Raw genomic sequence first — 27,939 nt, forward strand, 5'->3', positions numbered from 1 at the left:
GCTTCCCCGGGCCAATTGCTGCTTTCAGCAACTGGTCCCCACTGGTTCTGACCCCTACTTTGGGCAGGAGAACCGACGGGAAAATAAAGTGAGGAAGAGAGGTGTGCCCACCTCTGCCAACTCCACCCCTCAGGTGGGGGAGGCGAGGTGAAGTACAACTCTCAGTCCATGCCATCTTGAAGATGGGAGGACTCAGCCAACCAGGGACAGGCACATCCCCCCTCCCACTGGAGGGTGGCATAATAGGGGGTGTACCCACCCCAGGGAAGGAACCTATTGGTAACCCTACCTGTAACCCCCTGAATCTAGTATTTAGGGGCACCCCTGAACCTTGCTTCCTCAGATCCAGACAAGAAACATGAAGAAAGAAGAAGGAGGACCTAACAGCCGTGCAGCAGCTAACAAGAGGAAGACGCCCACTGACTTGGCCCTAGCCCTACTGGCCTGTCTCCCCCTCGAACCTGCTCCTGCGAAATCCCGGTGTGTCCTGCAGCCAGCAACCTAAAAATCCCCAGAGGACCTGCCTGCCTTGACTTCCAAAGACTGCTTCTCCTGTGAACACCGGATTTGTTCAACTGCAACCTCTGGTAGCAGCCGGAAACCGCGAATCCGCACCACTCTGCACCCACCGTCCACGGCCCGAGCTCGAGTCGGCAAATACCACAAGGAGGTCAACCCGGCTATCCTGAACCGAGATCCGGTGACCTCTGACCTGCCTCAAGCCTCCAGCCAACGCCTGCAGCCTAAATCCAGAAGAGAAGGCCCCCCTAACCGCGACTAGGAGCTGGCAAGAAGATCTGACCCCAAAAGGCACCCCTGCACCCGACGCCTCACGGCCTTGTGTGCCCAAACTGATGGTGCCCAACTAACCCCTAACTTCCCAACTTACCTCTCGAAGTGGTGTTCGCACCCAGAATTCCTTCATCTCCCTGCCTGCAGTGCTTTGCAAACCGGAGGTTCTCCATTGGAAACAACCGGGCAACCAACGTTGAAACACCATTCTGCATCCGGACGCCCTATTGCCGCTGAGGGTGCCCCTTTGGTGCTAATTTGTTTCCCCATTTGCCTTGAGCTTAAGTCCAGGAGCTTTGCTCCCATAACCCAGTGGCCTGCTTGCCAGCAGCCACCAACCGGAGGCCCCCTATCCCCCATTGGATAACATTGGGCCTCAGCACTCTGCACCCGGCCGCACTAGTGCCGCTGAGGGTGTAACGAGAGTGCATCCTTGACCCTGGGGAGCCCTTGTTCTAACCCCAGAACTTCAACTCCAAAGACCGATTACTTACCTAAAAAATGATAACCATATTTTCATCCATAGGATAACGTGGACTGTTTTCTGTGAAAAAAATTTAAATGTGGAGTTTGAGAAACTAAAGAAATTCTTTAAAATTGCATAATCTAACAAAAATGATTTTACTTTCCTGTTTTTAGGCAATGTCCCAGAGTAGTATCTAGGTATACTACTCTGTGTAAGCCTAGTGATCTCAAAAGTTACTTACCTACTATTTTACTAAAAAGCCTGTTCAAGTTTATGTACTGCATTTACTAAGTATTCCATTTCTCTGCATCCATACTGTAAATCAAATCAAAGTGCATATACAATTATCATTCAAACTGTATTTCAATTGCAATACCACTGTAAAATACTTATTGCTTACCTGTGCCAGGCTTACTTGGCTCTAGAAAATAAAATGACTAAAAGAATATTTTTATACAAAAACAATTGGTCAGAAGTTCAGTCTTTGAGTGTGTGAATTCATTTGCTGACTGTGTACAACAAATGCGTTACACTGTCCTCTGATACTGCCTTACTGCTCGACCACATATAGAGAGTAAGGTTCTATCTAATTTTACCTCTGCCTACCTTTGGGGTTCCACTGGACTCTGTGCACACTATACCTCACTTTGGTATAGTATATACAGAGCCAGCTTCCTACAAGAAGTCTCTGAAAGATATTTCTAATAAAAACGCACCTGGTAGTGATGGTGTCCAGACTGAAGTGTACAAAAAATTTGCTGCTGAACTACTTCTATTTTTAACTGACTTGTTTAACCAAATTATGTCAGGGATTGACATCCACCCACTTTTTTCAGTAATCAGTTGTAGTGAGCTTTCCTAAGAAAGACCAGGCAATCTCTAATGTTAAATCATATTGACACGTAAGCCTGTTAAATGGCCATTAATAAATTGTTGTCTAATGTATTGGCTGGACTGATGAGGCCAGTCGTGCAAGAAATTATCTGTAAAGATCTAAATGGCTTTTTACCATCTAGATCGATGGCTGCCAATACAAATTATTTGATCAAGCAACTTTTTTTCCTCCTAATAATCAAGTAAAAGCGCTATACAGATGATCGATGCTGCGAAGGCCTTTGATTTAGTAAATCAGGAGGCTTTATTTTTTGTTTTGTAAAAATTTGGATTCCCTGAATTTTTTTTAAAGAATGCTTCAGAAAATATATCAAGGTGCTGAAGCTAGAATAATGATAAATTCAAATGTGTTGAACCTTTAGCAGTCAGGCTTCTTAATAAGGCTTCAGTAGCTCCACCACTAGAGGGAATAGCAGAAGCTAAACTTTTTGCTGATGATATTATCTTGTATTTGAAAGATGAAAAAGCTAATATTCAAGCAGCATTGGACAAAATCCAAGAATTCACCTCAGTGGGGGCAATACAATTATTCGTTCTAAAACTGAACTTTTATTATTTGATGCAGAGGCAGATACTTTGCCCCAACATCTTCAATAAGTTTGTTCCCCAGCGTCCAGTTCATTACCTGGGGATTGGTGTAATGCCCAACATTGCAGATTTGTTTCATCTTAATTATTCTGCTACCTTAAAGAAAATCAAAGAATTGTTGAATAGATTTACTTTGTTTCCATTAACCTCAATTGGACACCTATCTTTAAATAAAAGGTTGATTTTACCATTGTTCCTATGTCTTTTAGCTAACATCCCAGTAAAAATCAATCAGCTTTATTTTAAAGAAGTTGATTCCCCTTTTTAGAAAATGTATATGGAAAAATTAACATCCTAGGGTCTAACTTCCAGTTTTACAATTTGATAAGAGTCAGGTTTATTACCAGGTATCTTTTTAGACCACATCATAAGAATCATGTATGAAATGGAAACTTTGGATACTTTTTTTTACTGATTTAGATGTTAAAAGAATCCGAAATTCGTTTGCTGGCTTTTTCTTATAAATTGCTAGGCTTCTGAAGAAAGCTTGATATAAAGTGTTATGGAGGCTCGTATTAAACAATTGTTCAGATTATGGGAGCTCCCCGCCACCATGCTTTTATGTCCCAGAAGGATTTCAATTATATATGGGTCTGGCCTTCTCCAAATATTTGGAAATGTGGAATGCCAGAGGGTTTTGCTTAATAGCTGATTTTACTATTAGCCAAAGAAGGAAAACATGGGCTGAAATTGCATTAGAGTTTGGGGAAGAAATTCAGTTGCTTCTTTTTAGCTTTCTCCATGTATCTGTTTTTTTGGCAGCTAATTATACCAAAATGGCTGAGGAGACTTATGCAGTGATAAAGTTATTGATTAAGAGCAAACTGGTTAGGGTTGGTAAATGGTGTAGGGGTTTGTGCCAGCAATGATTGCTGAATGTTTATATATAATGTATAGGGATACCAACTGTAGGATTTCACCAAGAGAATGGCAGATTATCTCAATATGGGATATAAATCTCTCAGGGTGGCTAATTATAACAGGATGGTGTTCCTTTCCAGATAGCATGCATGTTACACTCCTAAAGCTCTCCACAGGATGTACCCAGCCAGCAATTCCAGGGTAGTGTTTTAGATATCAAATGAATGTTCCTTGGGGATGGCTTCATATGTTTTTACGTGCACAGCATTTTATGATTTCTGGGTGGAGATGTTTCAAGAGTTAAGTAAAATTATTGGCAACACAATTAGACTGGAGTCAACATTAGTATTCTTTAAACACATAATATTTACATTCAAATACATAATAATTTAAATACTTTAAGTAAATATGCTCAATATTTTATTTGCGTTGCCATGGCTGTTGCCTGGTCTTTGATTTTGCAGCATTTGAAAAAAAAAGTTGTACCTGTTATGGAACATTGGCGTATGAAGGTGACTTAAAGTAGATTATTTGAATATTTGTGTTCATGTTGAAATCAGAATCTAAAAACATACTGCAACTTGGAGGGCTTTTTACTGTTTTGAGCACAATGCACTTTGTTAACTCGTTCACTCAGAAATCTCATTTCCGTGCTTTTTTTTTTAGATATTTTCAAGAGAATCTTCTTTGAGATGGAGGGCTATGGTATTACTTTTTCTATGCCATAGCACTTTAACGAAGGGCTAATTCATTATGAATAGTTTCTTCTAGGATCTCAGGTCACATGGAAGCTTATTAGCCTTAAAGTATCTTACAATGCTGGACTAACTTGGGAGTGACATACTAAATGTTTGAGTCATTTTCTAGAACATTGTAATTTTCAAATGAAAAATAATTGTATCCATTTGTTCCAATGAAAGATCTTTTTAGTTGTGATTTAGCACTTTAATAGTATTGTCAGTGTTCTTATGGTTAATATGTGATTTGATCTGATCAGACAATTGAATTCCAATTAATGCATTGGTGTTACAAGACAAAAAACTCTGTGATCCAAGCATGGAAGGAAAGGGTATGTGAAGATTTATTTTGCTAATTTTTCGCTGATAAACACCTGGCAACTTGATTTTTTGCCTGTTTTGACTGCCCATATTTCCAAAAGCTTAATGTATTTCAATATCGTTTGGTTTCATGAGGGCTTAACATAAGTGAAATTGGTTGTAAGGTTTTCCTGATCAAGAGGCCCCAAATGTCTTACCCACAACTCCAGAAGTCCTTAAGATGGCACTGGGACATCCAACCAGACATGTAACACAATGGCACTCAGAACACATGGACATGTAAACTTAACTCTTTTCAGCTATGACTGAAATCAATTGCCGAGTGGATGAACAGTAATTGCCTTAGGCTTAACTCCGACAAAACTGAGCTTCCTTTTTTGGCACTAAAATGTTACCTGAATTTATGCAATTGGAGGCTTTCTGAGCTGGGGTCCCCTCCTACTCACTCTTCAACTGTAAGAAACCTGGATATCAAATTTGATCTGAAGCAATGTCTGCTAGTTGTTTTGAAACACTCAAAACTTTAAGGAGGAAGTTGCATTTGGTGTCAGAGGATACACACAAGATCTGTGTTTATTTTCTGTTGACTTCTAAATTGGACTATGCAAACAGTGTGTATTTGGCCAACCAGCATACCCGATTCAGTGCCTTCAGATTGTTGAAAATGCAGCTGCTCAACCTATCTTGAAGATTACTGCAAGTCTGTCAGTGTCACCTTATTTGTGTCAACTTCACTGGCTGCTGGTAATCAAATTGATTCAATTCAAGGCTTTAACCTTTTCCTACAGAGCATTTGAGCATAAAGGTCCCCTCTATCTAAGAAAAGACACAAGGCCTGCTGCCAGACTAGATCATTGAGATCAAGTGATCTAAAGCTGTTGCAAACTCCTCTGACTCATAAGGATATGACGGTAGGGAGATCCTTTCTGTACCTTACTGCCAGGCTTTAGAACTCTCTCCCACCTGATCTATGTTTAGCCCCTTCTGAAGCTACTTTTAGAAAAAAACCTGAAGAAGTTTCTTTTTAATGTCTGTTGATAACCTCCAATGCTTGGGGATTGGTCTCTTGGGGTTAGCCCCATTACTTGTCACATGGTGCGAGTGCCGGGACGCTACCTCAGACGCAGCTGTGTACTTTAGGAACTTATTGTATTGTATGTATATTTTTGTAACTGCATTTGTGTAGTGCTTCACGCACCAATAATAGAGGTTGAAGACATCACACATATTGGACTGAAAATATGGGCATGGCACACAAATTGGAATTCTGAAAATGTGTTCATGACCCACATGCTGCACTTTGAAAACATGGCCATTGCACTTTATAGCATGATGGTGTTCTAACTGCGCTGTGCAAGCATGCACATCACTCTACTATAATTGTATTTGCATGCTACTTTAAGTCACCAATTAGCACTGAATATCAATATGTTAAGCAAAAGCGGTCTGAATACCATGTTGCAAAGTGGTTTGCCACCTAGCTGGTATTTCAGAGGCCTGGCCTGTATTTTTATGTTCGTGCCAGTAAGTAAAATAAGTAGGGAACAGGTGCTTTCTCCTTTTTTTATTGTGAGAATCAGCGCACTCCTTTTCTTTGTCAGATAATCTTATTTCTTATAAATTGACAGTGGGCTTGTAGGGTGTCACCTACTGACCATAGATGCAAACTCGTAATGTTAATTAGCACTATTCCTGTCCGAGGATAGTGTCCACATTGAGCACCACTCTTTGACCCTAATGGGTTTTAAATGTAATCTTTAAATCCACTATATTCTCAAATAGAAAAACATTCGTGATTCATGAATAATCCAAATCCTATTCCACCTCTTCATTTGCATAAATTTCATGCGCACCCATCACAAAGGGCTCGTCATATTTCCCCACGTGATAAGTGTTCATCAAATCCCTAATGCATTTCGGACCTACTAAGGTCGTTCGTCAGGGGGTGTCCTGTGGAACGATAAAGAACATTGCAATCTGTAATGCTAAACGCAACGAGGAGATTTTTTCGAAATAACTTCAATAATACATCATTCATAAATGTATCTCTGAATTCTAATCCTTTAAAACATGTACATGAAGTTATCCCTGCATATGGCATGATATTAAACTAGATCCAATATCGTGAGTGTAAAAAATGTCAAAAACCAAAAACCACTCTCGCAAATAAAAGACAGATTCACAATATGCTTAATATCTTAAATATGCAAAAAGCCGTTATATCTCTGGTAAACAGCATCTAACAAAAGGAAAACTAAAAAAATAATGAAATAACAGGTCAAAAAAATATGAAAATAATGACTACTATGTTCATAAATGTCTCAGTAAACAAGATCCTCATTCCTAACCAACTCACAATTTACTCTGTCTTGTGATGAACAAGTATAGTTACCAGAAAAATTTACTGGGACAGTAATAGTGCTAATAAGCATTTTTCTCCTTTTAACATATTTACAAAACAGCAAACACATCAAGAAATTATGTGAAAAGCATGTGAGAGCTGTCTAAATTATTTCCAAATGATGACTGAAGCAAACACGGAGTGATTGCTGAATTATTAAAGCAGTAGACTAGTGAACGCCCCACTCAAGTACTTTAAGTGAGGGTTGATACCAAGCCCCACTAAAAGGTAATTTAGTTGTTTACAGCCTTTTCTATCGTCAGGTCCGCAGACACAATGCTAATAAATAATACTGTCGGAGCCCTCACAAAGGTCACGAGTGGGCATTAAGTGGGCATGCTGAGTAGGCTAGTATGGAATAAGCATTCTCCAAGCAGGTGCGACCAGCGTCATCATTTGCATAACAGACTAGGTGAAGCAAGAGGAGCCTGCAGAGATTTTTGTGCTCCCAGCATTTTTCAGGGGATGATAATGGCAAGAAAACTATGGTGGTTAATGCAGTTAATAGAGACATCTGTGATTTGCCTACTTTCTCTTTTGACTCACCATAGGTAGCTTGGAGGGCTATTATTCATGTTGCTAAGCACAACATATCTCATGCAGATCTCAGATTTGTTTATTATGTGGACAGCTAGGTATCTTAATGCTGTTATCACAGAGATCATTTACCTACTTGCAGTTTACAAGTCAAAAATCCTATGTAGCACATTAAGCTATGAATCAACACATGAGAGCTGCTTGGACCTGCAAGGCACTGGTATAGAACCCTATTATGCTTCCCCTCAATCAACCACTGTGATATGATTTTAAAACCTAAGTTTGTGGGGAAATTTACTACCAGTTTACGCCACATTTGCTTCACAAAAGTAACGCAAACCTGGTGTAAAGAGTTGTTTTTCAGGTTTACTTTCTAATGCAACTTCTGATTTGCATTCCAATGCAGCCATAAAGTAAGGTATAGCTGAATGCTATTTTGCATTACTGGGATGTATATGAGGGTTTCCATGCAACCACCCATGGATTTTGAAGCTAATCTAGTGGGAAAAGTATTCAACTTTGTCCAACTACTGTATTTTGTACTGGAACGGATACCTTTCTGGTACAAAACCTAAGCTTGACATCATGTACACTCCCATGCACTATGGAGTAAAACTGTGTAAGTTGGTGCAAGGCAGTGTAATGTGTGCAAGGTGTGCCCCCTAGACAGAGAGAGCAATAGAGCCAGATCTCAGAGGGCATGGAGCTGTTTTACTCTCTCTATTCCACGCAATACAGCAACTTTGGTTACTGCGTTGTGTGAAAACTCGGAAAATGACATGTGACTCATACACCTTGCAGCCCATATTATCTTACGTAACATTTCCTATAGGGTGATTTACATACTTTTATAATTCATGGCCTCTATATAATATGTATGTGATGTTAAGCGCTCTGACACCTGCACTATGCTCAATAGTACTATAAAAGAAACTAAATGAGAGAGGGCCTGAGGAAAGATCAGGTTTGCCTTTGATAACCAGTGAGAGTATCAGTCGAGGAGGTGTTCATGGGTTGGGCGGTGACTGTAGTTCTCGCTGCAACGAAGAACCTCAAAGAGGACCATCTCCTGCACCTCTCACTGAGATAAGGAGTTAGGAGTATGCTGCTGTAAGCAAGGCCACATTTGTAAGCGTATGCTACAACGATTCAGGTGACAAAAAAGGCAATACATTTCATTCCTCCATAGGCCTCGAGCTAAGGAAGTCATGTGCCACCTACCTATCTAAAGATAATAAAGTTTTGCAAGACGGGGCAAAGAGAGTCAGGGGGGAGCTTAAAGTTTGCCATCTACTCTTAAATGAACAGAGCCTGAGACCTACCATCTACAGTTATGTCCACACCAGGGCCAGACTGGCCATAGCAGGCATTGGGCGTTTGCACAGGAGGCTGGAAGGGTGGGCCGGATTTGGAGTGGTGGGAGCCCGTTTTGTTACTGGGTGCTGCTGGTTATGCAGAGATTCTGGTATATCGGCCCCCAGTAACAAAAGCAGCAGTGCTGGGGGCCGGTTCTGTTAAGCAGCAATGCTTCAAATTTTGGCAGTGCTAAATACCAAGTCTGCATAGTTCTGATTCCACCCCATACCTCTTTAACCCCGCACATGACACTCCCTGTCCTTCATCTCACTCCAGCAGGTTCTTGCTATCCCTGCTTTCTCCATTTGTCACATTGTTTTATCTTTCTCTTCCTCTTTCATTCCCTCTTTTGCCTTTTTCTCTCTCTCTCGCTCTGAATGACAGACTGATGAGGAAAAATAAGTCCAAGTCACACAAAGACCTTCCTCCTCCCTGCTCTTTGACCACCTCCTGTCTCCCCCCTCCCCCTAAGAGGTTCAACCCAAGACAACGTGCACTAATCGAGGTTATCTCAGGACTCACGTACTACCTCAATACTGCACAGCACACTTAGACTTCCGTGCCAATATGTATAACACTGCTCTATTATATGACTCTTGCGAAAAACTGTTGTAAAGCACTCCGATACCCCAGATCCGACCAGCGCTATATAAAACTCCTTAAATAAATAAACAAGTCGCCAAAACACGGGCAGGGCCGCCCCTGAAAACCACCAGCTCAAACTAAGCACTCATATTGCCACTTCAGAAGAAGAGATGTTTTTGCTTGCTTTGTCCTGCTCGAGTAATCTGATATTAAAGACGGGGCTGCAAATGCTGGAGCAGGATTTTCTGATGAAAATCTATTGGGTTTTTAAGCTCTGGTTTGTCTATTTGTCATAATTAACGTTAATAATCATTAATTATTAATTATTTGTTTTGTGTAAGTGTTTTTACTTATCAACATGTACGAATTAACAAGAGAGAATTACACGTGGGAACGCGTATGTGTTGCCTATTGACAATGTGCATGTTTTATTAAATAAACGTTGCTGAGTGCTGTTTATTTTAAAGCACGAAACGCTTTTGAACTAATGCTTTCCTGTGTTGCAAAAGCTAGATAATTACATACACATAAGGGTATTAGTGGGGTTAACACTGTTTAATCATTATGCTGTGGTAACGTTGTTTTTGTCTCTTTTAATTAAGATGGTCCATTTTGGCCTAACGGAAAATGACTGCCGTTTGCAGCCTGGCCTCGAGTGAAAGATTTGTGATGAGAGGGCCTTGTTGAATATGGTCACGAGACATCTGACCACAGTCCTTGCCTGGTTAAAACTTTCCGTGAGGACAGCAGCAGTTCTGGGCGAGTTTCCAGATGTATCGGAACAGCCTTGGAGGACAAAGGAGCTATAAAGAAAGAACTCTGAGCTCATTGTGTCATCGCCGAGGAAATGTGGATGTTAAAAGTTACTTTATTTTTGGTTCCTGTTCTGTCTTTTTATTTTTGTGATTTTCCTGAGCGGAGATTTTCCAAATGTAGCGATGCTACATCCTTTCCTGCTCGCTCTGCTCAGCGGTTCGGCGGACGTGTAGAACATTTAATGTTTCTTTAATATTGCAAGTTTCATTATAAATATTGTTAGCCTAGAGAGGGTGGGAGGCCACTTTGCCATTTCTTCCCAAACCTGCGTTGGTGAGGATCGATGCTGTGAGGACGGTGACTTGGGAGATTTCTACCGAGAGACTTGTCCTGATGACCCATTCTGACATTTAGCTAGAATAGGTAATTATGAGAAAATGATTTATTCTGATTAATTTCTTTGACTAATTTTAGATAAAGAATCATAATTTTAAATACGGTGTTGGTGATTATTTCTTGTCGATTATTGAGTACTCTATTTGATTATTGTTGTATAGATTGTTTAGATTATGACAATTACAATAACTAGGTCTTATCGACCTCAGTGTAGATGTGGGGTGTTTAGGAGTTTTCTTTCCACAGGTTCAATGCTGGTGGAGTATCTGAGTGTATGTTAGTGAAATGGGCCCTAGTGTATGGTGAGTGTAAGTGCGTGTAACTGTGAAATTACTCTATCCGTGGAAGTAGGGAGATTTTGTACACCCCAATCTGCATCAAGTTCCTGGTAGCAGAGTGAGGATGGTTATTGATGATTGTCTTGATCTGATTAGATTGCTTGTACATTAGCTTATTGATTATTGATTATTGATTGATGTTGGTATATGTACTAATACTATATGTTGGAGTCGTCATGTTGAGTTATATGTAGTGCTTCTGGAACTTGGGAGCTAGTAGCAGTTCCGTAGTAGGGCAGAGGGAAGTATATGCTGCTCTCGGGAAAAACGGGATTGTTGGTCCTGTATGTATGCAGGAAAAAGAAAACGTGTGACAATCGAAGTTGCGCGTCACATTGTCTGAATTCGGAATCAGTGACATTGTTGTATGTTACTATTAGAAATATTTCTGGTATATAAGGAGTGTGTATGGTAGTGAAGGTTATCTGTGAAACTCTGGTTTTAAGTCCCAGGGATCCGTAAGGTTCGCCGTTAAAGCTTATCGCGGGAGAAGTAATAGGTATTCTCTGAGCTTGTTTGAGAAACTGGGTAGAAGTAAGCTGCTTGGTTAATGTGTGTTATAATTCTGTAGTGGAGCAGATTGTTCGCTGTTCTCGGGAAAAGCAGGATTCTGTGTGTATGTACTATATTTCCTTGTATGAATGTGCGTGAATGTTCATATATTTAGTTGATTGTAAGACTCTTTGGACAAGTCCTAGAGGAAACAATTAATGAATGAATGTTAGAAGGGCAGAGTGGAGGGATGTGCTACTGTGTCAACGGGATTCTTGTGAAATAGATTTTCTTTACTATTCTGTGGTTAGCGAAGCAGACAATGGAGATGTTTATATGTTGTAACTAATAGATTTTGTAGAAATTTGACACGGAGTCTACTGAGAAATTTTGTAAAAGAGGGGTAGACGAGTGACAAGAGACAGGAGACAGAAGCGACTGCAGTGACTGCAGCGACTGCTGACGTCAAACAGACCGCGCTCTGATTGGATATTAGATCAGAATAGTGCTCGCGCTGAGATTGGTGCGTTGGTGTGAGCCGCGCAAGGATTGGTAGAGCTATTCTAGTGACGTAAACGTTCCAAGATTGGTGCGTTAGTGTGAGTCGCGCTGTTATTGGTTAAAAAAAAAATCATATTGTGCAGTTGTATTACGGAAGGGATTAGAAAGTTTTGGTAAGCGTTAAAATGTATTACCAAGAAGAGAAAAAGAAAAAATCTTTGTTCAGAAAGATTAAAAATTGGTTTGACAAGGATAAGGATGTTAAAACGAGAGAGGGTGAATTGTTACCTCCATCGAAAACGCCTGCATCCTTCATGGCTGCGAGATATGGGTATCATACCTGTATATGGTTGGAAAATTGGGTTAGGTATACCAAGGAAGATGGAGTTTTAGCATTTCCAGAACATGGTTCATTTAATCTGGCCGTGTTGAAAAATTTACGGGAAAAGATGTTATGTCTTGACCCAAGACCAAGACCGACACAGTTCGAGGCTTTAGTGGAATGGGAAGAGGAAGTGCATGAGTGAGAGAAACAGAGGTCTGGAGGCAACTATAGGTACATGTTCGGGAGGAGACATGGTCGTGAAACTCATCATGATCGAATGACGAGATGGCGAGATGCTAGTATGTCAGAGGGATTATATCATATGAGAACAGTTGAAGAGGGAACAGAAAGGGTTCCTGAGGCAGAAGTGAGAAGATATGGAGTTAATGAATATGAGGATGAGGTTTTGAATGACATGATTTACAAAAGACCACCTCCATATAGACGGGAACCAGAAGAGAGTACACCAGTTGTTTCTCCGATAAGAGATACAGCGCGTATCATTGAGACAGAAAGTGTGACACCTGAGTTAAGAAGTGGTAATCCTTTCAGGGAAAGAGAGAATAGAAGCAGTGGCGAAAATACGAGAGAATTAGCCAGAACTACATCGGAGTTGACTGAAAAGATCAAAGAACTGACAAAGAATCTAGACGCTGTTACGGTACCCGTAACTATAGGTCCGGTTATGCCTGTTTTTGATAAGCAGAGGACGGGTGAGAATGGTTTGGTTATTCCATATGTTGGGAATAGATTGACAAGTTTGGCTGGTCCTTCAGGAGATTCAGGAAAAAGGGCAGGAAAATTCAGACATGACACATGTAGTGAAGGATTAGAGGTACAGTCTAATTCAGGACTGGATGCTGGTGAAGCTAGTTGTTCAGGGATGCCAATTTTAGAACCGCAGAAGAAAGTGGTTCCAGTGAGAAAATCTACTGAAATAACAGCTGAAGATTTGAATGAATGGATGAAAGTTCTTCAAAAGGGGGATAAAGATTCACAAGCAATTGATGTTGCTAGGTTACGTGTAGAATTAGAAGAGCTTGTTGCAGGGACAGTTCCAACAGAAATTCTAAAAAATCATCATGATGGTGAATTATTGTTTATGTGTAAAAATATCACCTGGAGAGCGAGAAATACACATGACAGATTAAGAGCAATAGCAAATGTCTATGGAGTTGACATTGATAAAGTGAAAGTTTTGCAGAAGTCTTACAGGATGGATTTCACAGATAAAGATATTGAAAATTTGAATGGTACTGGTAGAATAGGACAGATTAAAGAGATGATCGCTTTATTGCGAAAATGGGGTGATGTTGAGAAGTGGAAGGATAGGTGGTACAAAAAGAGAGAAGAATCAGGGGATAGGACTTATTCAGCATTTCCTGTGAGAGAAAAGGAAAAACCAGTGGATACTTATCCTATGAGAGAAATACCTGGAGGAGGATTTGTACATGTTCCATGGACCAGACAGGATATTTTATCATTTACGAATGATTTCCCTCGATTGAGAGAAAAGCCCGTCGAGTGGTATAGGCAGGTAGACAGGTTTGTGAAATTGTCAAAAGTGCTGTGGATTGACCTGAATAGTCTGTTTGATATAATTGTTCCAGCAGACTTGTGGGCTGAGTGTAAAATAGTTGTGAGTTGGCCTACTGAGGAATATCCAAGAGATCAGAGAACAGGAGCACCAGATCCAGAAGTAATGAGAAAATATGAGCAGGTGATCGTATACCTGAAAAATAAAGTACCTCCAAAAGAAACAGACTGGGTTAAAATAGATCGAACACATCAGGAAGCAAAAGAATCAGTTCATGCTTTTTACGAGAGGCTGATACTGGCATTTAAACAATTCAGTGGAGATGAACACCTGGGTGACAAGGATTTGAGTCATTTTGTATACAGATTTGTATATGACCTGAGACCTGAGATTAGTGAAAGAATTCGTGAGCATACTGTGGATTGGCAGAGTAAGAAAATAGATGAGATTCTGAGACATGCAAAATACTTCAGTGATGAGATTGAAGCAAAACAGAGAAAGCTGAAAGAAAAAGCAATGTGGGCACAAGTGAAAGTTGCGGAAAGACAGGAAGCACAGTTGGTGGAACAGGCGAATAATGCAGGAAATAATGCAGGGAATAGACCTAGGTATGTAGGGAAAGGAAAGGGGAATCTTGAGGAAGCTAAAAAAAAGTTCCCATGTCACAACTGTGGCCAACTGGGACATTGGAGATCTGAGTGTACCAATCCACCATTAGTGAATAATGAGGGAAAATCCTTAAATCAACAGGTGCAGAACGAGGGGAATAATCAACAGCAGCAACAACAGAAAGTTGTGAGACAGCAGAGTCAAGAGCCAAAACCACCCTTGCCGCAGAATAGAGGATCACAAAAGTATAATCCGGATTCGGGATTCTACAATGATGAGCAGGTAAACAAACCAAGGCGTTCTAACCAGGTACAACAGTACTTGTTAAAGAATGAAGGGAGTGAGTCTGATCTGAGGGTGATTATTGACCGTGCCGAAGAGAGGAGGAAGAGTGCATACTTGGTGCAACTCTAGAAATAGACCAGGCAGGACCATTTGTGGATGGAAAAATAAATGAAGAAGGTGTTACTTTTTTAGTAGACACAGGTGCGACAAGATCAACTGTCAGGTCAACAGATATTAGAAATCTTCCTCTCTCGGATGAAGCAATCCAAGTAGTTGGTGTAGCTAATACACAAATCAGGACACGTCTTACTGAACCAGTAAGAGCACAAATAGGGAAATTTTCAGACATGCACAGATTTATCGTCTGTGACACAAGTCCAGTGAACCTGTTAGGTAGGGATCTACTTTGTAAAATGAATTGTACAATTTTTTGTACACCAGATGGAATAGCTTTTGAAACACCAGATGAGGATGTTTTGTACCGGATGACTCTAGAAAATAGAGAGAGTGAGTTAATTGGTGCATATGCTGTGTTTGATCCGGAGGGTTTGCCTCAAGAGCTGAGAGACACAGTGAAAAGGACAGTTTGGGATTTTACTGGAGAGGATGTGGGATTGATGAATAATGTAGATCCTGTGAAAAAATTTCAGTGAAAGAGGGAATTACTTATCCTAACATTCCTCAGTACAAAATGACACCAGAAATAATTGAGGGAATAACTCCTATAATTGAGAAAATGATTCAGCAGGGAGTTCTGAGAGAACTACTGAGTAGTCCGTGTAATTCACCGATAATGGGGCTAAAGAAGCCTAATGGGAAGTTCAGGATTGTACAGGATGTGAAAAAAGTTAACCAAATTGTGGTAGCATGTTGTCCTATTGTGCCAAATCCATCAGTGATTTTGTATCAGATTCCACATGATGCTGAGTGGTATACAGTGATTGATTTGTGTCATGCTTTCTTTTCAATTCCATTGCATCATGACAGCCAGCCGATTTTTGCATTTAGATTTGGCCAGCGTATTTTAGCATGGTGTCGTATCCCACAGGGGTATACAGAGAGTCCTTCAATATTCAATCAGTTATTGAAAAAGTCATTGGAGAGTTTGATCATGCCTGAAAACTCAGTATTAGTGCAGTATATTGATGACCTACTTGTGGCATCAAAGACACGTGAAGCTTGTGAAGTAGATACTATAGCTTTACTGAATCATCTGGCAGATGGAGGGTTAAAAGTATCTCCAGCCAAATTGCAATTCTGCAAGAAAGAGGTGCATTATCTTGGACACAATATTGAGAAAGGTCTGAGAAAAGTGACTGATGACAGGATCAAAATTATCAGGGAAATGAAGGCCCCAAAGACCCAGAGGGAAGTGAGAATGTTCCTGGGAATGGTGGGTTATTGTTGTCAGTGGATAATTAATTTTTCGCTGATAGCAAAGCCACTGATTAAGCTGACAAAAAGTGAGATGACAGACCCATTGGAACTAGATGGAGAACAAATGGCAGCATTTGAAGAATTAAAAAGCAGAATGTGTGAAGCCCCTGCTTTGGGTATGCCAGATTATGAAAAAGAATTTGAATTGTACTGCAGTGAGAGAAATGGATGTGCACTTTCAGTGTTAATTCAGAAACATGGATTACTGAGAAGGCCTATTGCGTACTTCTCATCGACACTTGACCCTGTAGCTGTGGGTTTACCAGGTTGTCTGAAATCTGTGGCTGCAACATGCAGAAGCCTAGAACAGAGTGAGGGAATCATAATGGGATATCCTGTAAGGGTATTCGTACCTCATAATGTGGCAATTCTTTTGACAAGAAGCAGAACTCAGTACATGTCACATAGTCGGTTGACTAAATATGAGAAAGTCATTCTGGGAGCATCAAATGTGACTCTTGAGAGATGTGTGAATGTGAATCCAGCGACATTGTTGCCGGATATTGAAAATGTGGGTGTGAAAACAGAAGATGATCACAATTGTTTGGATGTGCTTGATTACTGTACAAAACCGAGACCAGACATAAGGGATCTTCCCTTGCATGAGAGTGATCATGTGTTGTTTGTGGATGGATCATGCCTGAGGAATGATGAGGGTGTGCTATGTGCAGCATATGCAGTGTGTAAGGTTTCAGAAGTAATGGAAGCATCATCATTGAAAGGAGTGAAATCTGCGCAAGTTGCTGAATTAGTGGCATTGACAAAAGCTTGTGAAATTGGGAAAGATTTGAGAACGACTGTGATGACTGATAGTCAGTATGGATTTGGAGTTGTGCATGACTTTGGCCAACTTTGGCTACAAAGGGGTTTCTTGACGTCGAGTGGGACTCCAATAAAGAATGCTGAAGTGATTGGGAAATTACTTGAGGCGATACAGCTGCCTAAAGAATTAGCAGTTGTAAAATGTGCTGCTCATGGACAAGGAGATGATTTTGTGACAGTGGGCAACCGTTATGCAAATGACATTGCTCAATATTGCGCCAAGAATAACCAGTCCATTAATCGGGAACGAGAAGGTGAAATGTCTTTTTGTTCTGTGATGTTTACTAATGTCTTAGAGACGTGGGATGAAGTGAAACAGTTGCAGGATGAGGCAGAGGAGGAAGAAAAGAAAGATTGGATTAAGGCAGGTTGTGCCCCAAGAGAGACAGACCATGTTTGGGTCTATAGAGATGGCAGACCAGTAATGCCGAACTCCATGCTGTCAGCAATGGCAAGGATGTATCATGGCCAGGGACATTTGGGAAGGGATTCGATGATTAGGTCTTTTAAGCAAACCTGGTACAATGCAAAGTTCAGGACAATTGCAGAAAGTATCTGTCAAAGATGTTTGATTTGCCAGCAATTTAACACTGGGAAAAAAACAGTGGTGAGTCTGGGAACAATAGGCAGAGAAGGAGGTCCTTTTACAAGAATGCAGATTGATTTCATTGAAATGCCCCAAGTGAACAGACTGAGATATGTACTAGTGGTAGTCTGTTTGTTTTCAAGATGGGTTGAGGCCTATCCGACTAGGAGAAATGATGGAGTAACAGTGGCAAAGTTACTGTTAAGAGAGTTGATTCCTAGGTACGGATTTCCGGTAACGATTGAGTCTGATAGAGGTGGACACTTCTATAATGAACTCATGAGTTTGATTTGTGAAGCATTGAGCATACAGCAGAAGCTACATTGTGCATACAGACCAGAGGCTTCTGGTGTTGTTGAGCAGATAAATGGCACAATCAAGAACAGGATTGGTAAGATGTGTTTAGCCACTGGTATGAAATGGCCGGATGTCTTGCCTCTAGTGCTAATGACTATTAGGTCTACTCCAGATAGAACTACTGGTTTAAGTCCGCACGAAATCATAATGGGACGTGCAATGCGACATGCATATGTACCTGTCAATAAGTTGATGACAATAACTGATGACATGATTTTGGATTACTGTAAAGGCCTGGCTGACGCAGTTCATTCTGTGTTTCACCAGATTGGAGAAGAAGCTACTACACTTGAGAAGAAGCAAGCTCATGATCTGAGTCCAGGAGACTGGGTGAGGATTAAAGTTCACAGAAGAAGAAATTGCTTGGTTCCGAGGTGGGGAAGACCAAGACAAGTCATTCTAACTACAACGACTGCAGTGAAGTGTGCTGGTGTGAAAAACTGGGTGCATGCGAGTCATACTCTGAGAGTTCCAAACCCAAAGGATGGGACTGGTAGAAAGTATTTTGAAGAGTCAGATTCCAGTGATGATGAAGACCCAGAACCAGTGAGAAAAAATCAAAGTTCAGGAAAAGAAGCAGAAAAGGCTTCAAGAGAACGAGAACCATTGAAAATCTCAGAAAGGAGATCAGATTCTGTAAGAGAGCCTGAAGTTCCAAAAAGCAGTGGAGGAAAAAGAAAAGAAAAGAGCAGTTCCACAGAAATTACTCCTGAATCAGAAGAGGAGGAGATTGAAGAACCACTTGAGATTATATCTGAAGAAGTAGGGTCAGAAGAAGATAGAGAGGGACAGATTGCGGAAGACCCCCGAGGAGGTGTAGGGAACACTTCTAATAAGCTAGGTGAAGGGATAAGTAGACAGCAAGAAGATTGCGTGTCGGAGACCCGAGGAGGGAAAGAAGTAGGGAAGTCTCAAATAGTGGTGAAAAAGACTGTGGAGCGAAAGAAAACTGCTGAAGAACAAGAGGCATTTGAAACAGAATCGGATGAAAGTGAGAATGGCAAATCAGAAGGTCGAGTTCTGAGAAAGAGAACTTGGATTGGAGAAAGAAATAATACAGAAACAAGACCGAAAAAGGTTGTAAGAGGAGATTTTTGGCCTAACAACAGAGTAAAGAGGCTGAGATACAGACTGATAAGAGGGAATACATCGAAAGCTGAACAAGTGAATGAAGTGTCGAGTCAAAACGAAGTAAAAAGGAAGGAGCGAAAGGAGTCAAGAGAACCTGAGGAAATAAAGAGAATTAGAAGACCCAACCAAAAGTACAGATCACCGGAATGGTCTTATGTGGCACTGTCTGAAGAAGGAGAAGAAGAAACAGTGAATCGAAACAATCCGGAGGGGATCTTGAGAAAAGTGGTTGAGGAAAAGGAAGAATCTGTTGGAATCTTAAAAGTTATCCTGACTGACATTGGAGAAGAGTCAGATGCACAGGATGTTGTTGATGATCTGATACAATTTGATGTTGCTGAAGAAGGAGGAGTGAAAAGTGATGAATATCCAAATTGAGTGAACTGAAGAAATCACTGGAAAAAGTGAAAAGGAGAAAGTCTGAAATTCAGCTGTCTGAAGTAATCCAAAGTTTGAGAAGTTACAGTAGTGGAGTAGTAGAGGCTAAGTCAAAAGACAAGGTCAAAGTAGTAAAATGGCTAACATAGAGAATAATCAAAGTAGATGTGCCTTCTTAAGAAGATGGTGTAGAATGTGCTGCTGCTGTACTGGATTATTAATGCTACTATGGGGTATTTTAGCTTTATTAGTTACATTTAGAGTTTCAATAGGTACATTTGAAATACATACTGAGAATGAGACAAATGTAGAAAAGAATTCGCAAAAAGTAGTTCCAACTAGAATTAGTAATACTTACATGCATAAAGATAGGTCAATTAATGATTTTTCTAGTAATGTTTTTTCAAAATTGCTATACGAATATGTGAAAACAATGGAAGTAAGGGATTGCTACGTTTGTATGCAATTACCTGCATCCGTTTCAGAGGGTGTTACTTATCACCATTTACCAGCTACGTATGGAATTTCTTGTAGTGTATTAAGTAGTGTTTTTTATCTGTTAGGGAAAATAGATTATAAGATGTCTAACAAAGATAGTATTTTTGGGCACTTGCCAATGAACAAAGAGCTGAATCCAGCTAAAGAAGCTAACATTTTTGGTGAGATTTTTATTGAGAAAGAAGAATTAACATTAGATTACATTTTTAAGAATAATTTAACTTGTAGTTTGGAAGAAGAGGAGAAAGCTTTTCTGAACATGGTGGAGGAAAGGAGATTGAGTATGCATGAAAAGGTAGGGAAATACAAAGTGAGTGAGACAATTTGGGACATTGAGATGGGAAAAGAATTGAGAAATGGAGCTAGTCCAACTTTAGCTTTAGATGCACCACAGAAGGGTAAGCTGTGCATTACAAGAGGGAAATCCCAATATGATACATATTTTGTTGGGACTAGTTTATGTCATGATACATACTTCATTGCAACAGGATGGGGTTTCAGAGGTGGAGAAGATACAATTTTTCCAGGAGTGTATTATGTTTGTGGGAACAAGGCTTATTACAAGTTGCCTGACCATTGGTATGGCACGTGTTATGTGGGCCTGGTTTTTCCAAAGATTTTTCATATAGATAGAATAGAAGATGTAGAACATATTAATTTACTAATGCGCTTCAAGAGGGAAACTTGGTCTGAAATAGTGGGTGACATTTTTGGAGCTTTAATTCCAGCAGTGGGAATTTCTTTAAATGCTTATGGGATTCGGAAACTGTCAACAGTGGTGGATCGCTTATCGACAAATACCGCTGGAGGGTTTCTTTTGGTGAATACGGAACTAATTGCCGTACGTGCCATGTCTATGCAAAATAGACTTGCTCTTGATATTCTATTGGCTAAGGAGGGTGGAGTTTGTGGAATGCTGAAAGTTCAACATTGTTGCACTTGCATTCCAGACGAAAGCAAAGACCTGAAGGTCTATATCAAAAATATTACTGATTTGCATGAAGAATTAGTACCACTTGAAGCTGAAAGTATTTGGACTAAAATAGCTAATAAGGTGATAGCTGTTAAGAATTTTATTGCAAAAATAGGTAGTACTATTATAGGTAAGATATTGTTTCCTTTAACTTGTATAATTGTTGCTTTATTAATATTGAGATTGGTGTGTTTGTGTTGTAAAAACAGGGGAGGGAAAAAGAAATTAATTAAAAGAAATAATGAAAAGAGAAATAAAAGGTTGAAAAGAGAACCACAAGAAATTGAATTAGAAGAATTAAGGGAGAGTGTCTACTTAGAAACAAAGAGGGATGATGAAAGAGTGTTTGGTGTGTACTGTTGTGTAAGGAGGAAAAAGACATTTCCAATTTCTCCTAAAATGGGACTAAATTTCACTAAATTTTTTTTTTGGGTTATTTGGTGATAAAATCACCAAAGGGGGGATTGCTGGAGCAGGATTTTCTGATGAAAATCTATTGGGTTTTTAAGCTCTGGTTTGTCTATTTGTCATAATTAACGTTAATAATCATTAATTATTAATTATTTGTTTTGTGTAAGTGTTTTTACTTATCAACATGTACGAATTAACAAGAGAGAATTACACGTGGGAACGCGTATGTGTTGCCTATTGACAATGTGCATGTTTTATTAAATAAACGTTGCTGAGTGCTGTTTATTTTAAAGCACGAAACGCTTTTGAACTAATGCTTTCCTGTGTTGCAAAAGCTAGATAATTACATACACATAAGGGTATTAGTGGGGTTAACACTGTTTAATCATTATGCTGTGGTAACGTTGTTTTTGTCTCTTTTAATTAAGATGGTCCATTTTGGCCTAACGGAAAATGGCTGCCGTTTGCAGCCTGGCCTCGAGTGAAAGATTTGTGATGAGAGGGCCTTGTTGAATATGGTCACGAGACATCTGACCACAGTCCTTGCCTGGTTAAAACTTTCCGTGAGGACAGCAGCAGTTCTGGGCGAGTTTCCAGATGTATCGGAACAGCCTTGGAGGACAAAGGAGCTATAAAGAAAGAACTCTGAGCTCATTGTGTCATCGCCAAGGAAATGTGGATGTTAAAAGTTACTTTATTTTTGGTTCCTGTTCTGTCTTTTTATTTTTGTGATTTTCCTGAGCGGAGATTTTCCAAATGTAGCGATGCTACATCCTTTCCTGCTCGCTCTGCTCAGCGGTTCGGCGGACGTGTAGAACATTTAATGTTTCTTTAATATTGCAAGTTTCATTATAAATATTGTTAGCCTAGAGAGGGTGGGAGGCCACTTTGCCATTTCTTCCCAAACCTGCGTTGGTGAGGATCGATGCTGTGAGGACGGTGACTTGGGAGATTTCTACTGAGAGACTTGTCCTGATGACCCATTCTGACATTTAGCTAGAATAGGTAATTATGAGAAAATGATTTATTCTGATTAATTTCTTTGACTAATTTTAGATAAAGAATCATAATTTTAAATACGGTGTTGGTGATTATTTCTTGTCGATTATTGAGTACTCTATTTGATTATTGTTGTATAGATTGTTTAGATTATGACAATTACAATAACTAGGTCTTATCGACCTCAGTGTAGATGTGGGGTGTTTAGGAGTTTTCTTTCCACAGGTTCAATGCTGGTGGAGTATCTGAGTGTATGTTAGTGAAATGGGCCCTAGTGTATGGTGAGTGTAAGTGTGTGTAACTGTGAAATTACTCTATCCGTGGAAGTAGGGAGATTTTGTACACCCCAATCTGCATCACAAACAGTTGCACGTCTCCTTTTGTGAAACCCAGGTGCCCATCATGTGCCAGTGCAGTATAAAGATGGTGTTCCTGCGTTTATATAGGAGCACGATTCCTCTACGCCTCCACTGGCCCCATCCATAGCGTTTCACGTGCGGGGGAGAAGAGGTACAAGGGTTTATGCCACCCACATAAGAGCGAAACGGACATTTGTAATTATGCTTACATAGTTGTGGAAAGAGTAGGGAGAGATTCATGATTATGCAATGCATAGTCAGGGTGTGTCCTGCCTCATCGCCTTTGAATCGTGCGACATTCCAGAGCAAGAACTAAGTGATCAGCAGCAGCCTGCTTCCTCCACACACAGGGTTGCTTGCATGTGATTGGGTCAGTGGAGGCAGTGGGCATGCTGGGACATGGTTTTGTACAGGCGTGCAGGCCAGGAAGGCCATGAGTTTTGTGCTGAGGGAAGGCTGCTCACAGCAGGGGGACCATGTGGACTGCTGAAGAAGGACACAAGCCCCCCACTGCCCCGAGCAGCCACTACTGCAGCCACTCATATTTTTCTAACTATGAATCTCAATGGATTTTGTGTACAGTGAAAAAATGCATGGAGTTGTAATATGTCAAGTTTACTCAATTAGAACTCCCCTGCTGTACACCACTGGGTAGATGACAAAATGAGGGTGTTCTCTCAGGAAGCTGCTGGGGTGAGGGCCCGGTGGTCGATCTGACCTTAGAAGGAATGTCCACAGGGGAGTATAGTCACTGACGGCACCAGCAACTCCCACATGCCGTCACTAGCACCCTTTCAAAGGTAGGCCCGAGTTGCCTCTGCATAGACAGGATATGTTCCTGTGCACCTGCACACTAGCCTTTGTGGCAACGTTAAAAGCGGAAACAGGTGATTTTGTTTGAAGTTTTATTTCAGTATCATGGCTGGGCCTTTGCAGGAACTTAAAACGTGATCAAGTGGCCAGTATTTGTCTCTGGAAAATGGGGGTGTATTAGATTTTTTGCAATCTGTGTAAAGCACTTTAAGACTAAGGAGGGAGTATTTTGTGTGTTATCATTCCAGCGACACAAATGACGATTAGGTTTTATACACAAAATAATTCTACCACTGAGCTGTGACATTACATTAATTACAAATCCCTTATTTCAGAGCAGTGCGTTACTACTTCATACACAATTCGCCACTAATCCCAGAGGCCTGGCTCACCGACAGCTCGTGAATTGGAAAGTAAACCGGACAAACAGATCATGAGTTTTTCAAACCAGCAGCAGGCGCGCGATACCGTGACAATGTTGCTGTGACAATGTTGCTGTAGGGTTGTCTGTTGGGCTGGGCGCTACTGCAGCTATCGCTGTGTGACTTTCTAGGTTCGATCCCATCTCAGCCTTTCGCCTGAGTCTGATGAACAGAAGATGGTTGAGATGGGTAAAGGCAGCAGTATCATGTAAGCCCCCAGTAGAGTAGCAAAGGTGCTCCGAGTGCTTGTGCAGGCATGGGGAATTGGATCCTTTATCACTGGGTGGATAGCAAATAAGGTACTCCGCCCAAGTTCAACTTGTGTCCAAGGAAATGTAAACAAATGGCTGCATTTTTTGAGAGGTGACAATACAGCATGGAGCAAACAACAAAGAGAAAGCTTCACAGCCATTCAAATGCTCAGGAGTCAAGTCGCAGGACGGGAAGGCAAAGCCGAACCAATGAGGGGTCCATGATGAACCCCTCCAGAGGATAGCACCGTCAGGAGACAGAAGGCGGTACGCCAGCGAAGAATCGCTGCAAGCCTGTGAAAATTGGAAGCATGAGTTCGGGCGGCATGTTTCAAACCCCACAACCACAAGAAATCACACGGCACAAAATGAGCATTAAAAGGGCAGGGTGCAACATCCTGGACATAACTTAACCTCTCCACGTTGGCCCACCCACACTGAATTGCGGGCATCACAGCCGCAGGTTGGGAGCAGTCAAGGTGGCCACCGAGACAGCACACTTAGACAGCCAAGAAAGCAAAATAGCCTAGGAAGAGGAGCCGCTCAAACAGTGTCCTTGGGATGCCTTACAGCAGGGGCACTGGGCGCAGACAAATGACCAGCACAGGGTCAGCACAGGCGGACACTGCACTTGCAGCCCAGGCAAGGACTGGTAGCCACCCACTCAGATGTTGGTAGCAAGGGAAGCTTAGAGGCTGTGAATGCTAGACACCTTCTAAAGGGGGCTGTGCGAGAAGTGCTGTAATTGTTATTATGGGCCAATTAATCAGACTGTTAGATAAAGATGGCCGGTGTGATGAAGTATTGAAATTATCGAGGGTACTAATGACCACTGAAATGCAATGTTTAATTATGATCCATGTTTGTTGGTGCATAACGGCCGCAGTTTATTCAGTGACTCAACTTGAGTTTACTGAGATGGGATAAAAAGGATGCATGAGGAAGTCTGGGAGAGACTGGTGGTCACTCGCAGGTGTGGGAGGGGTTACGTTATTTGCTCAAACATGAGCTTTCTGCTGACCTTGCAGGCTGGGAGGGCAAGACTTGTGTGACTGCTTTTCTTGCCTATGGAAGTTGGGACCTGACTTGCTGGTGCTGTTTGGGCTGGAGCAGGGTCACTCAGGCTAGTTGCACGTAAGTCCCCCTTTAGAAGATAATGGTAGTGAGAAACACTTTGCTTGTGTCTGTTGCTGGATTCCACCGCAGTTTGCATGTTTTCCATGAAAAGGCAGAGCGTGGTTGCTCTCGTGGCTGACTACCACTGATCGTCTGTGACTCGGACAACAGTGGGCTGAGCCGGATCGTGATGGCTTGGTCGCTGGTGGTTCTGATGTTGATCTGTTGTGCCCCAATGGCTGGCACAATAACGTTGCTGCGTTAGAGAAGGGAAATCCAGAAAGAAAAAGTCTCTCTTTATGGAACAAATCTGTTTATTGAGTTATTTAGTAGGTGACTCGACATTTGCACACAGTCTCTCTTTAAAGGATTTCATTTCTCACTCCAACACTCACTTGGAGCGACGACAAGCCGTAACTTGTAAAGAAGTGAGCAAGAGGTTAGCATGCACACATCTTTTCCATACTAGTGTTCAGTCTCACTCTAGACATTATTATTTCTCAAAAAACAGGGACCGTCCGTGCAAGGACAAAAAACAGAGCCCCTTTTGAAAACTGACAGCGCTCAGCACCAGCAGGATCCGGCCCACTTAAAGCCATGTTTAAAGGAAAACATTAGCGACACATTGAAGTATAGCTTTGTATTTTGCATTAAACTGTGCTACAACATCTGAGATTTGGCTAGTGGCACATGGAAGTCACTTGTTCAATTAATGGTTCACTACCCCGTATGGAACCTGAGGTGGGTTAAGGCCCTCTTGGAACCTTACTAAGGATGGATTGTTGCTAAAGTGACTCTTCTCGATATGCGATGAAGCGCAGATTCAGACCTTTGGTGAATGTACTTGGCTGACGAACTGATGGGTGCAACTGCCATCAGTCTGATTAAAATTTGATTTTTCCAAATCAGACACCCTACAGTATAATGGCTCAGATGTTTAGGGGATAGAACTTCATACCTATGTCTCTGTCCATCTTAGTGGACTGGAGAAATCGGTGTGTATAGAGGCACTATTGCTATAACGTGTTTTAGGGGAGAAAATGCGCGTAACCAAACAAATATTTCAGTACAATATTCCCATAACTAAATTAGGATTTGGATGGAATCATGAAAGCTTCTCTGGAGGGGTCGATAAAGGCCTGTCCTCAGAATGTGCTTCCCTGATCACATGGTTGGAGTGCAAGGGGACACCTGGCACCTGCAGGCCCTGTCCTGTCACTTTAAGACATGGCACGGTACCACTGGATTCATATTCCCTAAGAGCTATCATAGAACTGCACGTGCCCCCTCCCCACATCCGCTGCAATGATGTCCCAATTGTGAATCAGAGCCCGTGCTCACAGTGAAACCACTAGCAGATTTGCCAAGCATAAACTGCTATTCACAGATTTGTGTGCGACATTCAGAATTAGCGCCACCAACTTCCACAAAAAAACATTCAGGCCGCTGAACTTCTCCAGCACTCACATGTAAACTAATAAAGTATAGGTTTACAGAGCAAGTCTCACGCTCTAGATATGAGCCTGTAGCATTACAGGACAGTCTCACCATTGGTTAGTCGAAGGGGACCGATTAAATGTGAGGGAGTTCCATATCTTAGAATCATTATTTTTCACTTAAAACATTCATTTTTCCTTCAAAAACACTGCGATGTCACTCGTGTTGGCTGGTTGCTTCGGCTTTCAGATATGTCGGTCACATTCGCATTTAGGGAGACGCGTGCATTTCGTTTCATACAACGTGTGAATATCTTTTATGGTGATAAAAGATTCGCTGCAGAAGTTGTTGATTTTGCTAGTGTGACTGTCACCAATGAACTCGCAGAGCCAAATTTCAGCTTTCTTTCTCATTTGTGTCCCCATCTGTGCCTCACAATAGCACTGGCTGTATTCCAAAACAATCAACAAATGGAAAGTCAACTGCTGTCAAAGGCGCACCGCTCACCAACAAGAAGGAACTAGATCAGTGCTCCAGCTGTGAGATGTCATGCCCTGCGTGACCCAGATGTTGCCATAAAGGATCAGTGATGGAGGTGTGCAGCAAAGACTGAAAACATGCCGCAGAAAACACAGAGGGGCCGATTAGGATGCATGCCTTTCCATGGTGGCATCGCTGCCACGGAAAGGCACATCTCCGGCTGCATCATAATATGGATGGCGGTGTCATGCAGACACCGCCACCATATTGAGCACCTATTCCGCCCGGTCGACTGGTAGACCAGCGGAAAACCGGCGGACGGTCTTTACGTCTGTCGGGGTCCCCCCCACCATACTAATATGGCGGGGGGATACGGGTGGCGGGTGGGGAAGGATGTAGGGCGGATCGCCACCGCCATGCGGGCGATGGCGATCCGCCCTGCATCCTAATTGACCCCAGAGAGCGGTGTGGTCAGGTAATCGCACACCTGACGGGTTGGGACTACCCTGCATGGTTGTTTTATACAAAATGCTTCTCACCTCAACTGCCAAAAACAGTGGCATGGAATAATCATTTATAAAGTGCAGAAGTCACCCCAAAGGGGCATTTTGGCGCTAAATCTGCAAATATCATTTAACTTACCCCATGGAGAAGGTCAGATTATGACAGAGACAAAAGCCGGGTCTTAAGGA

The sequence above is a fragment of the Triturus cristatus genome, chromosome 1_2 (genome assembly GCF_964204655.1).
Source record: "Triturus cristatus chromosome 1_2, aTriCri1.1, whole genome shotgun sequence".
In the NCBI taxonomy this organism is placed as follows: domain Eukaryota; kingdom Metazoa; phylum Chordata; class Amphibia; order Caudata; family Salamandridae; genus Triturus; species Triturus cristatus.